Genomic DNA, 13,342 nt, shown 5'->3' on the forward strand with positions numbered 1-13,342 from the left:
GCAAGTGAAGAGAAAAAGGAAAGAGAGGGGAGCTGTAAGAGTAAAGGGGAGGGTACCAGAATAGTTAGGAGTGCTGGTTACGGGGTGAGAAGAGTTTCATCAAAGTTAGAAGGTAGAAAGTGTTCTACCCATGGGTCCCAAATCATCCTAAATTTGGGGATAGTATTCAACATTGTGGCTTCTACTTTAGCATGGATCATCGCCTGGGTTACTTTGTTTCAGACCGCGGTAATGTTAAGCGACGCAGACTTCCACGATTTGGCAATGACCTGTTTGGCAGCTGTAGTAACCTGTAATAGAAGCTTAAATTGTAGTTTCGTGACTTCGGGTGGTCGTAGGTTAAGTAACGCTGTTAGCGGGTTAGGATGGAGGTTTTTCGTACTTAATAAGGAGAGCATTTTGAATATTTCTGTCCAGAAGATCCTGGCGGTTGGGCACTCCCACCATGTATGGAAGAAAGTGCCCGGGTCTACGCAACCTCTGAAGCATGCTGAAGAATAGTTAGGGGTATATTTAGCTATTCTCTCTGGTACTAAGTACCAACGGGTTAAGACTTTGTAGTTGGTCTCCAAAGCCACAATATTCTGCGACGACCCCTTGGTGGTAGACCAAATACGGTCCCAATCCGAGGGATCAATTTCGTGGCCCAGGTCCAAATCCCATTTCCGCGCGTAAGAAGGTAGGGAAGCTTCGGACGGGGTTGTAAGGAGAGAGTACAGGTATGAAATGAGGCCACGTCTGTGAGGGTCTTTACTACAAGTTCGTTCAAAGGAGGACATGGTTTGTGTTGGGTTAGCAACCATTGCGTAAGGGGCGTAGAAGTGTTTCAATTGCAAGTAGTGGAATATTTCTGAAGGCGGAAGTGCATGAGTTTCACGTAATGAGTCAAAGGACCGGAGTTTATTCCTGAGCATAAAATGATGAGCTTGGGTGAGATCCGCCATAAGCCAGTGGTTAAAGGAGTGCGGGGAGGGCCAAGCCGGAGGAAAGGCAGGATTTCGGATATAGGAGAGGATTGTGTGGTGACTGTAGATGATACCGGGATTTCAGCTTATCCCAAAGATGCAAAAAATGTAAGGTGATAGGGTTAGTAATCAGACGGCGATCTATAGGTCTTAGCCAGAGAAGATTAGCTATGGATAAGGGATCACAATCAATCGATTCCAGGAAAACCCATTCTGGAGTTTCGTAAGTTGCACGATATTTCGGCAGTTGTGCTATATGGGCCGCCTGGTAATATTTGCTGACGTCTGGGAGCCCAAGACTGCCATTAGACTTGGGAAGAAAGAGGGTAGAGCGAGGGACACGTGGATGGGTCCCACCCCAGACATAGGAGAAAATGCGGCACTGTAAGGTGCGCAGATAATGGGCGGGCACTGGAATTGGAAGAACTCTAAACAGGTATAAGATTTTGGGGAGGATGGACATTTTCACGACTGCTATTCTGCCTAACCATGCCAGTGGGAGGGAGGACCATTTGGACATGAGTGTAGTAAGTCGAGCTAAGATTGGGATGTAGTTGGCGGCATAAAGATCGGAAATGTTCGGGGTAAGTTTTATACTTAAGAAGGGGATGGATCCTTGTGACCATGAGAGCGGGAGGATCTGTTTTAGTTGGGTCAGTTCATCGGGGGATAATGAAATATTAAGGGCCAGTGACTTCCGGGGATTTATAAGGAGGCCCGAAAGAGAACCGAACCTTTCGAGCAGGCGGAGAAGAGTAGGAGTAGAGGTCAAGTGGGAGGTTAGAAAAAGTAGCACGTCATCCGCAAATAAACATAGTTTGTGGCAGGTACCCCCGATCTCAATATCGCGGACATCCGGACTGGCCCTTATCAGAAGCGCCAGTGGCTCTATAGCTAACGCGAATAGCAGGGGGGACAGTGGGCAACCCTGTCTAGTGCCTCGTGATATGAGAAACCTGGCTGACTGATGCCCTAAATATTTGATTCTGGCCGAAGGTTCTTGATAAAGAGAGAATATCCATGTTAGGAAATGGGGAACAAATCCCCAGCGGTGCAGGATATACCGTAAATATGGCCAGGAGACTGTGTCGAAGGCCTTGCGAATGTCTAGAGACAGAAAACAAGCAGGAATCTTGCGAGTCTTAGCTATGTGAGCGAGAAGGGTTGCTCGACGGACATTGTCACCAGCCTGTCGAGTCGGTATAAAGCCTACCTGGTCATTGTGGATTAGGGACCCAATACATGTGTTAAGTCGAGTCGATAAAATATTTGCTAACAGTTTGATGTCTATATTAAGAAGAGATATTGGCCTGAAGTTGGACCACTGCGTGTCATCTGTATTTGGTTTGGGGATCATCGAGATGGTAGCCTGCAACGTATCAGAGTTAAAGGTATGACCGGTCAGGATTGCATTAAACGCGTCAGTGAGGAGAGGTGTGAGAAGGTGGGCGAACTTTTGGTAGTATGTGGCGGAGAAACCGTCAGGGCCTGGACGCTTACGAGGCTTTAATAGTTTGATTTAAGTGATTATCGGAGAGTTTCGGGAACGGGAGGGAGGTAAAAAGGGCGTCAGCCTGAGAGGAGTCAAAGGGTGTTGAAGTAGAGTACAGCCGTGAAAGATGCTTATGGAAGATATGCAGGATCCGTTCTGGGTTACTCGTAAGATGATCAGACGAGGTACGCAAACGGATAGGTTTAATAATCCGGTCTAGCCTACGGAGGGAAAGAGCTAGGAAGGTGCCAGGTTTGTTGGCTTTTGTATAAAATTTGTGTCGGGACCTACGGAGGGAGAGTTCAGCTTGGTCAGTGAGGAGGAGATCGAGGGCCAGTCTAGCTTGCTCTAAACTCTTGCGATTGGCAGCGGAGGGGGTGGCTTGAAAGGCTCGGTGTGATTGGTCGTAAGTTTGTTCAAGAAGCAGGCGTTTTTGTCTCCTCTCCCTGTTTAGGAAGGACGTTTTACTGATGCATAGTCCGCGAAGTACAGGTTTGTGGGCTTCCAAAAGAAGGAGAGGGAAGGTCACTGAGTTTTGGTTAAAGGACAGGTATTCTTTAAGCGCTGTTTCTATTTCAGAACAGAGTGACGGGTTCGATAAAAGGCTCTCGTTAATGGTCCAGGAGGGGTCCAGAGAGGAAGGAGCTAGAGAAGCAATGGATGTAGTTACCGCGCAGTGGTCCGACCAAGGGATTGGGAGGATGTCAGAGTTCAGCACTCGAGGGGAGGAACTAGCAGTCATGAAGATATGATCAATTCTAGAGAAGGTCTTATGGGGGTGGGAATAAAAGGTGTATTGACGTTTCGCGGGGTTAAGTTCCCTCCACGTGTCTATCAAGGAATATTGTTGTAGGGCGGATTGAAATGAATGTTTAGATGGGAGCGGAGAAGGGGGGGTTGAGGAGATTTGTCAAGGAAGGAATTTTGGAATGAATGTAATTTCCTGAAATTCAGTTGTTCATGAAAATAATTCCCATCCTGCTCCTTCAAATTTTCTTGCCACTGCTGTTAAAAACAAAAGACAATTTGACCCTTCTAATGATCAGAAAAAGGAATGAATGTTCCTAATATCAAAAAGACACAGCAGCATTGGAGTGAGTGGAAGCTGTTGGAGGTAACTTTTCATATTAACAAGCTGTTGATTGGTTGTTGGGATTGCCCTGCATCCTAGCAACCAATCACCTGCTGGTTAACTTGGGTAGCTCCCACTCTCTGGCCAGTGCTGCTGTGCCTCCTGTCCTCCACTCTGCTGTGAAAATTACAGCAGCAGAGGGTGGGGAAAAAAGCCAGGTCCAAAGTGGCGACCACCACAGTCCAGATGAGACAATGACTCAGTGTGGATCCAGACCGCAGTCCACCATTTAATGATGCCTGCTGTAAAGTGAATACATTCCAAACATAGCCTTGTTTTTAACATTAACAGTAAAATAATACAGGGTGACCCAGGGGCGGACTGACCGTTTGGGAACTCGGGCACTGCCCGAGGGCCTGGGGTTAGTAGAAGGCCCCATGAGAAGCCCCTGGTACCTTTCATAGGCTTTTTTGGGTGTGGTTTGAGTGTGGGTGAGGACACAGGGGCCCCATGATCCCCTATTGCCCGGGGGCCCCATGAGTTGTCAGTCCGCACCTGGGGTGACCCTTTCTTACCTCAATAATATACCAAAAATGGTGCAAAAGTGACACTGTGATCTATCTATACCTAAATGGCTATATTAGCCTAAAAAAGTCCATAATAGTAAATGATAATCCATCTGTGTCAAAGTGACCTATTATTAAGTGATTTCAGATCATATGAAGTTAATAGTTTTTTCCACACTGCACCACAACAGCAGCTCATCTCCAGGATCTGGGGGAAATCAAACTAGCAGCAAAGTGTAAAGGGCAGAGAGCGCAGGAAGAGTGTTTATGCAGTAAACCTCTTTAATGATAAAATAACAATTATCCACTCACATGTAAATTAGGGAAGGTATGTGTACAAAGCTGCCTTAACACATTCTCAGGCTACCCGGGAAGGGGGGGGTAATCCACAGAACAGCGCCTGCGTGTTCCTCAGGAGCCAATACAACACAGCAGAGTTTTGCAGTGGATTGGAGGCAGGGAGGCAGCAGGAAAGCCAAGAACCAAAGTCAAACACTGAGGGGCGGTAAGAGTGCATGGGAAGAGTTTCAGAGCACCCAGCTTTTTTTTCTCAAGCCTACCTCTATCCATATTAACTGGCTTAAATGGATGCCATGCTGGGACAATTATCAAGCAATACCATTTGACAAATGGATGCTGTGCTAGAATTATAATAATCAACAGTACCATATGACAAAATTCGGCACTACAGTAAAAAAAAAATGTCTGAAATCACTACATAAGAGCATATTTGGAAAATATGTATATATTTTTAAATTATATTATATTTAATAATTGAAAAATAAGTAAAATTTTATTTATGAAAAAAATTGGAAGAAAAAAAATGTAAGTATATACAGGTGAAACTCGAAAAATTAGAATATCGTGCAAAACTTAATTTATTTCAGTAATACAACTTAAAAGGTGAAACTAATATATGAGATAGACTCATTATATGCAAAGCAAGATAGTTCAAGCCGTGATTTGTCATAATTGTGATGATTATGGCTTACAGCTCATGAAAACCCCAAATCCACAATCTCAGAAAATTAGAATATTACATGCAGTCAATAAAACAAGGATTGTATATAGAACAATATCGGACCTCTGAAAGGTATAAGCATGCATATGTACTCAGTACTTGGTTTGGGCCCCTTTTGCAGCAATTACTGCCTCAATGCGCGTGGCATGGAAGCTATCAGCCTGTGGCACTGCTGAGGTGTTATGGAAGACCAGGATGCTTCAATAGCTGCCTTCAGCTCTTCTGCATTGTTCGGTCTCATGTTTCTCATCTTTCTCTTGGCAATGCCCCATAGATTCTCTATGGGGTTCAGGTCAGGCAAGTTTGCTGGCCAATCAAGCACAGTAATCCCACGGTCATTGAACAAGGTTTTGGTACTTTTGGCAGTGTGGGCGCCAGGTCCTGCTGGAAAATGAAGTCACCATAAAGCTCGTCTGCGGAAGGAAGCATGAAGTGCTCCAAAATCTCCTGGTAGACGGCTGCGTTGACCCTGGACTTAATGAAGCACAGTGGACCAACACCAGCAGATGACATGGCTCCCCAAATCAACACAGACTGTGGAAACTTCACACTGGACTTCAAGCATCTTGCAGTGTGTGCCTCTCCATTCTTCCTCCATACTCGGGGTCCTTGGTTTCCAAATGAGATGCAAAAGTTGCTCTCATCAGAAAATAGGACTTTGGACCACTGAGCAACAGACCAGGTCTGTTTTTCTTTAGCCCAGGTAAGACGCTTCTGACGTTGTTTGTTGGTCAGGAGCGGCTTGACAAGAGGATTACAACATTTGAAGCCCATGTCCAGGATCCGCCTGTGTGTGGTGGCTCTTAATGCACTGACTCCAGCCTCAGTCCACTCCTTGTGAAAGTCCCCAACACGTTTGAATGGCCTTTTCCTGACAATCCTCTCCAGGCTGCGGTCATCCCTGTTGCTTGTGCACCTTTTTCTTCCACAGTTTTCCCTTCCACATAACTTTCTATTAATGTGCTTTGATACACCACTTTGGGAACATCCAACTTCTTTTGTAATTACCTTTTGAGGCTTTCCCTCCTTATGGAGGGTGTCAATGATGGTTTTCTGCACAACTGTCAGGTCAGCAGTCTTTCCCATGATTGTGATTCCTACTGAACCAGACTGAGAGACCATTTAAAGGCTCAGGAACCCTTTGCAGGTGTTATGGCTTAATTAGCTGATTAGAGTGGGACACTTTGAGCCGAGAATATTGCACCTTTTCACAATATTCTAATTTTCTGAGATTGTGGATTTGGGGTTTTCATGAGCTGTAAGCCATAATCATCACAATTATGACAAGTCACGGCTTGAACTATCTTGCTTTGCATGTAATGAGTCTATCTCATATATTAGTTTCACCTTTTAAGTTGCATTACTGAAATAAATGAACTTTTGCACGATATTCTAATTTTTTGAGTTTCACCTGTATATATTAAAATATGCTAAAAATCATTAAAGCGAGAAGGTCCATCACCTTAGGGCAAAATGTGTGCAGAGAAACAGGTGCACGGGCCTAGTGCATTACCTTCTAAAAATTAGATTTATTGAATAAAAAGTATACTCACAAAAGAATAAAATCAAAGGCACATCACAAAAAAGACAGCATGGTCCAATCTCCCTAGATGGTGGCTGTTGGGGTACTGTAGGCCTCCAAATTACTGACGCGTTTCGAGGCACAACCTCTTCCTCAGAGCCCTTAAGGCAAAAATCTGACAACTCACAGAGTGGGGTAGGGTTATAGGAGAGGCACCCAGAAGGTGTCTCATCAAAACTATTGTCAGTGTCCAATCACCTGAATGTATGTTATTATAACTGAGGGTCTAGGAATACCAAGTCTGTGTTCTGTACTCTATGATTAAGATTGGAAATTAATAACTAATTACAAAATGGCTCATGTAGCAGTTTTATATGTGTTTCCCAGATTTGCAAGGAGAAGAATGTCACCTGAACACCGACGGTCTCCACTGTGGGTCCAAAGCTGAATGGGTCCATCATACCTGCTGAAGGGGTCCTGCGAGGCTCTGAAACGTTGCTCCTGCTGTAAATGTGATCACTTATTAAAGCTTTGGACCCACATTGGAGACCCTTGGTGTGTTGGTGACATTCTTCTCCTTGGACTTCTCTCGGTTCCAGTCGATGGTCGCTGCAGCTTATATACACAGCCATCTCTTAATGCAGGAACGTGTGTGTTGGTAATGTGCATTCTAGTCCCAGATTTGCAAGGCTCACACCAGGTCTATTTTTATTTTACATGTTCTCTAAGCTTTACCTGATAGATGTTCAGGCCTCTTCTGATGCCATCTTTAGCCATAAGCTATAACAGGCAGCTCCACAATTATGCTCTGTCCAGGGGCGGACTGACAACTCATGGGGCCCCTGGGCAATAGGGAATCATGGGGTCCCTGTGTCCTTGCCCAAACTCAAAAAAAGCCTATGAAAAAGGTACCAGGGGCATCTCATGGCCTCTACTGACCCCGGGCCCTCGGCCAGTGCCGAGTTTCCAAATGGTCAGTTCGCACCTGGCTCTGTCCCTCTATTAAGGCAAAAGAAAATTTGATTTTTGTAGTTACGGTGATATCCAAAATATAAGTATAAAAACTCTCCACACCAACACAAGAACTGAAGAACGGAACTATGAAAAAAATACAATGAAAATATACCAGGACGACTACTGACAACAGAATTACTGGTATGTCTGTGTTTTCCCTCAGTCATCTTCCAGAACAGGCTATGAGAGGATGGGCAAGAACTTGTCAGCCTAGGGAGGGACCACTTCCTGGAGGACCTTCTTCCCAAATGCCTGATAAAAGCCTTAGCTCTATAAAAGATCCACATGATAATGAAGAACAAATATGTAAAAGCTTGACCAGGTAGTGGCCTTAAAACTTTTTTTCGTGTGGTAGCTCCAGCCTTCTTTGTCCAGGAGGTTTCCAAGACCCTAGTTGAGTGTGCATTCACTAAAGGAAGTTGTATAGCCTGCATGACCCAAAAGGCCTCATAGATAGCGCCTCTGATCCAAGAAGCTATAGGGAATTTGGAGGCCTGTTTGCCTTTGTGCTTGCCTGCAAACAATGAAAAATGGTGTCTGATCTTTTAAAGCCTTTATTTGTGTTCAAATAAGCTAAAAGGCATCTTCTAAACATCCAATACGTTAAATCTCTCATCATCATTGCAGGGCTTGCCAGGGCAGGTAGGTAGAATAATGTCCTGGGTCCTGTGGTAAGTAAAAGAAACTTTGGCCAGGAAATCAGGGTCTGTTCTTTAGACGATCGGGTTGTCAAAAATGGACAGGAAGCATTCCTCATTAGAGAGAGCTTGAGGTTCCTGCGTGCTGATGTGAGTGCTATTAAAAAAGCTGATTTTAATGTGAGAAACCTGATAGAAGTCTCTGATAGGAGCTCATAAGAGAATTAGATGATACCCTGTTAATTCCAGGGATAAGTGCCACTTAGGGCAAACAAACTGTTCTAGGTATGTTCCTTGCCAGAGCTTCTGGAAAATCTTGATATAAAAGAGGATCCTCCAACAATAACTTCTGGAAAATAAATAAATAAATAATTATGGCCAAAGCTATTTGGGTGATGTGGATCAAAGGAGTGCACTTACTTGTCCTGTCCTGTGATCCATAATCAGCTGACAGCAGGCCTAAAAAATTTCCAACATGCCGATCACTCAAATTCGATGGCCGCACGAACATTGGCTGATGCTGCGGTCCACTAATAGTGCGAAATATGAAAGAAAATTCTTAGTTACGATTTTCGAAAGAAAATTCTTTCAGAGTTCAGCCCATGTATGGCCAGCTTTAGAGCTGGCAGGGGGCAGCTGCAGCATCATAGTGATGCTGCTGCCATAGAGTTGAGTATGACTGTTTATTTTTTTACAATCCTATACCTGCCATCTGAACCCTCAGAGTGCTAAGAAACAGCCTTTTATCTGTACTATCCTGAAAATATTCCAAAAGTAAAAAGAGATATCAAAGCAGGGTCTATCGCTGGCATTCATCCAAGAATTAAAGTTATTCTCAAGCCCGAAGTTTGTGTTGTTTTTTTCCTTAATGTATTACCTGCATTGAGGTAAAAGACTTTTCACTACTTGTTCCTCCCCAGGCACCCCCCTAAATATTTACCTTAGTCCTAATATAGTCCTACACACTATATTGCTAAAAGTATTGGGATACCCCGCCAAATCATAGGATTTAAGTGTCCCAATCACCTCCATGGCCACAGGTGTATAGAATCAAGCACCTAGGTTTGCAGACTGCTTCTACAAACATTTGCGAAAGAATGGGTCGCTCTCAGGAGCTCAGTGAATTCAAGCGTGGTACTGTGATAGGTTGCCACCTATGCCATGAGTCCACCCGTGATATTTCTTTGCTACTAAATATTCCACAGTCAACTGTTAGCGGTATTATAACAAAGTGGAAGCAACTGGGAACAACAGCAACTCAGCCACGAAGTGGTAGGCCACATAGAGACAGATCGGGGTCAGCGCATGCTGAAGCACACAATGCACAGAGGTCCCCAGCTGTCTGCAGAGTCAATAGCTAAAGACCTCCAAACTTCACGTGGCCTTCAGATTAGCACAACAACAGTGCATAGGGAGCTTCATGGAATGGGTTTCCATGGCCGAGTAGCTGCATCCAAGCCTTACATCACCAAGTGCAGTACCAAGCGTCGAATGCAGTGGTATAAAGCACACTGCCACTGGACTCTAGAGCAGTAGAGATGTGTTCTCTGAAGTGATGAATCACGCTTCTCTGTCTGGCAATCCCATGAACTTGCCTGGGTGTGGTGGTTGCCAGGAGAACGGTACTTGCCTGACTGCATTTTGCCAAGTGTAAAGTTTGCTGGAGGGGGGATTATGTCGTGGGGTTGTTTTTCAGGGGTTGGGCTTGGCCCCTTAGTTCCAGTGAAGGAAACTCTTAAGGCATCAGCATACCAAGACATTTTGGACAATTTCTTGCTCCCAACCTTGACTGCCCACCAGTGCACAAAGCAAGGTCCATAAAGACATGGATGAGAGAGTTTGGGGTGGAGGAATTTGACTGGCCTGCACAGGGTCCTGACCTAAACCCGATAGAACACCTTTGGGATGAATTAGAGCGGAGACTGTGAGCCAGGCCTTCTCGTCTGACATCAGCACCTGACCTCACAAATGTGCTTCTGGAAGAATGGTCAAACCTTCCCATAGACACCCTCCTAAACCTTGTGGACTGCTTTCCCAGAAGAGTTGAAGCGGTTATAGCTGCAAATGGGTTGTAACATGACAAAATGTGGAAAATTTCAAGGGGTACAGCACTGAGCAAACTTTTTGGTGCTATATAAATACTGTATAATAATAATAAAGGGGTATAAATACTTTTTCAAGGCACTGTATTCAGGAGAATTTTAAGGATGGTCTCTTCCACAGACTCATTAGTGTGACAGCCATAACTCTTGCATTCAGAGTGGATAAGAATTTTGTCTTTGCATTGCATTGAGAAGCAAAAATGATCCACTGTTGGCTGCCTCCAATGATCTGACAGAATGGCAAAAATGTCTGCATTTATAGACTATTATTCCTGGGAAACCTGAGGACTAAAGAAATCTGCCAAATAGTTCTTATTTTTAATGAGGTGCATCACTGAAAGAGACCAGATAACTCTGCGCCCAGGATATAATATTGTGACTACAACTTGTAAGGAGGGATTTCCTACACCCCCTTGTTTGTAGATGCATGTGTCACTGTATTGGTGGCCTCTAATTTCTTCCTGAAACACAGACTGAGGGCGCTTTGCTCACTGCACTCAGCTCCCTCCAATTTGAAGATAATCTTGATTCTTTGAGCCACTTACCTCTCTGCCACCTTGCTCCCTAGTTGAGCTCCCTAGCCATTGACATCTTTTGGCCAACGTCTGAGAGATCGGCCAGGTTCACACTGATAGGTGAGAATGGATCCTCCACCACCATAGAGTGTATTTTACCCTTGGTAGAAGGTGAAAAGAGCTGTCCAGTAGAGTCCTGAAGAAGTCACGTGGAAGCGTGACGCAACACATCGACGGCAAAGCATGGTACGTACTTCCGGCGTAGCGCCATTTTGGTACACCTTTTCATGCAATGCACTCAGTATACGGGGTAAAGGCTTGTATATTTTCAACTAAATGTGAGTGCATTTTTTGGCTTATCTATCTTATTGGATTAAAAGCAGTTTTACACTATGGAGGATGTTTCTTTCTCTTGTTCCATAGGCTTATGAGAGAGTATTGTTGGTTGTGAGGTTGCCTACCTGCCTATCTACCTACCTATCCAGAGGAAGTAATAATAGTGGTGCTGCAGGATACCAGTGTGGTTATAGTTCCCAGGAAACCAGGCTGAAAAGAGTGCACATACAGGGAGGATCCAGGGGTGATCCAAAAGGCTCTGTGGCCCTGTGGGGTCGCCGAGCGGAGGTGAGAGGCCATTGCAGCCATATAAGGATCACTTATCGGTGTGTTGCGCATCCACACTGTATATGTTGCATGACCAGAAGTAGTGAAGCACCTTTTGATTTTGGTTTTCACAGAAATTGGACTTTTTGCACTATTGGACTTTTGTTGTAATAATCTTTTCACACTTATTATTAATACGTTTGCCTGTTTGTAACCAGAGTGTCTTTTACTATTTTGAGCATAGAGTGTGTTTTTTATCCCTCAATAGGGATTCACATATTTTATGTAGTATATTTAACATATTATTATAGGTCTGTGTCCCATTTATTGGGTATCACTGGTCACGGTAGTTGTGGTTGCATCCCTATAGTGATCGGGTTCACATTTATTATTATCACAATTTACAGGTCACTTTATTTGGTCCCTTTACAGGACCTCGTGTGTTTGAGTCATGTTTAGTCACCATTTATGGTATATTTGTTATGTATTTATTTATGTAGCGCTACACCATTTTATATTGTATGATTCATTTTCACCTATAGGTATAGGGCTAGGTGGTAGCTGCTTCAAGTGTTATTTTATAGGTACATATAGACCGCAGGGGGATTTTTTACAAAATGTCTGGTGGAGATGTGCCCACAGGACTATAAGGATGCATGAAGGTATTAGACCTACAGCAGCCATGATGCTCCTTTCCCCATACTGGCTGGTTTGTCTAAAGCCAACTGAGAATTAATTTTCTTTTCTAGGAGAATGATCTTCCAATCAAAGGAGTGTTGAATATACAAGAGGAAGGAGATAGTTTGAGAGGGCTCCTGATTTGACTTTTCCAGGTTGATCAGCCGCCCAAGGTTCTCTAGCCAGTTCGGTGAACTGCAAATTTGATCCCAGCTGATTTTCTGAGCTAGTTTTCAGATGAACGTTCAGATAGTGTATTATCATGATGGAACAATGTCTTGTACTAGGGCCTCCCCCCAGGATCTTGGAAAAATAATCTTTGGGCTGAGGTCAAATGGTACAGCCCTGCCCTGAATATTATAAACTGATGTACCTTTGATCTAGAGTTGCCATGAGGCAGCTTGGCTGAAGAATTGTCCTCACAGAAAAAAACAGATTCCATCCAAAATTTCTTGTCTCTGCTGAAATTGTAGAGAAGCTTGAGACAGAGTATAAAATGGAATATCCCCAAGGGTTCCTTTACCACAAAACAGTGCAAAAAGAAACCCATGCCTCATTCTTCTTGTGGGATCAGAACCAAGCCCCTAGAGAAAAACTGGATTTTTGACCTTACCTGTAAAGGCTTAGCAATCATGACCACCTGATTTATGAGCCACCTACAGATGAATGGACACTGGCAATCAAAGACAGAAAATCCTCAGCTTTGTACCAAGCAATACCCTCAAAAAAATAGAGAGGAGGGATCTCTGTGTCCCTCTGTGTGTAACAAATGTAATAATAGGGTAGCTGAGATATGATCAGTAGAAATATGTAATTGTAGATTTAGTTTCATTCCACGTTATTAACGAAAAGTATTAAGTCATAGACATATGTTCACCAATCAGCATCTGAAAGGACAGAGCAAGCTTCTAGGCTAGGAGGTGACACCTGGATGCCAATGGAGCTTTGCTATCTAAGTAGACAAGCAGTTCTCAGCTTCTTGAATTCTAAAAGAAGAGCTCTAGCCATTTCAGCTTCAAGAAACCACAGGGTACTGCAAAAGGTCTGCCAGCTTTGATTTACATCCACAGATCAGAGGAATTTATTTCATCTCTCATAAAGGCTAAAATATTAGTTGCAGATAGATGAAAATAATTCCTTCTGATTGGACATAT

The sequence above is a fragment of the Staurois parvus genome, unplaced genomic scaffold (assembly GCF_062004578.1).
Source record: "Staurois parvus isolate SC_StPar_1 unplaced genomic scaffold, SC_StPar_1.0 ptg000031l, whole genome shotgun sequence".
NCBI lineage: Eukaryota > Metazoa > Chordata > Amphibia > Anura > Ranidae > Staurois > Staurois parvus.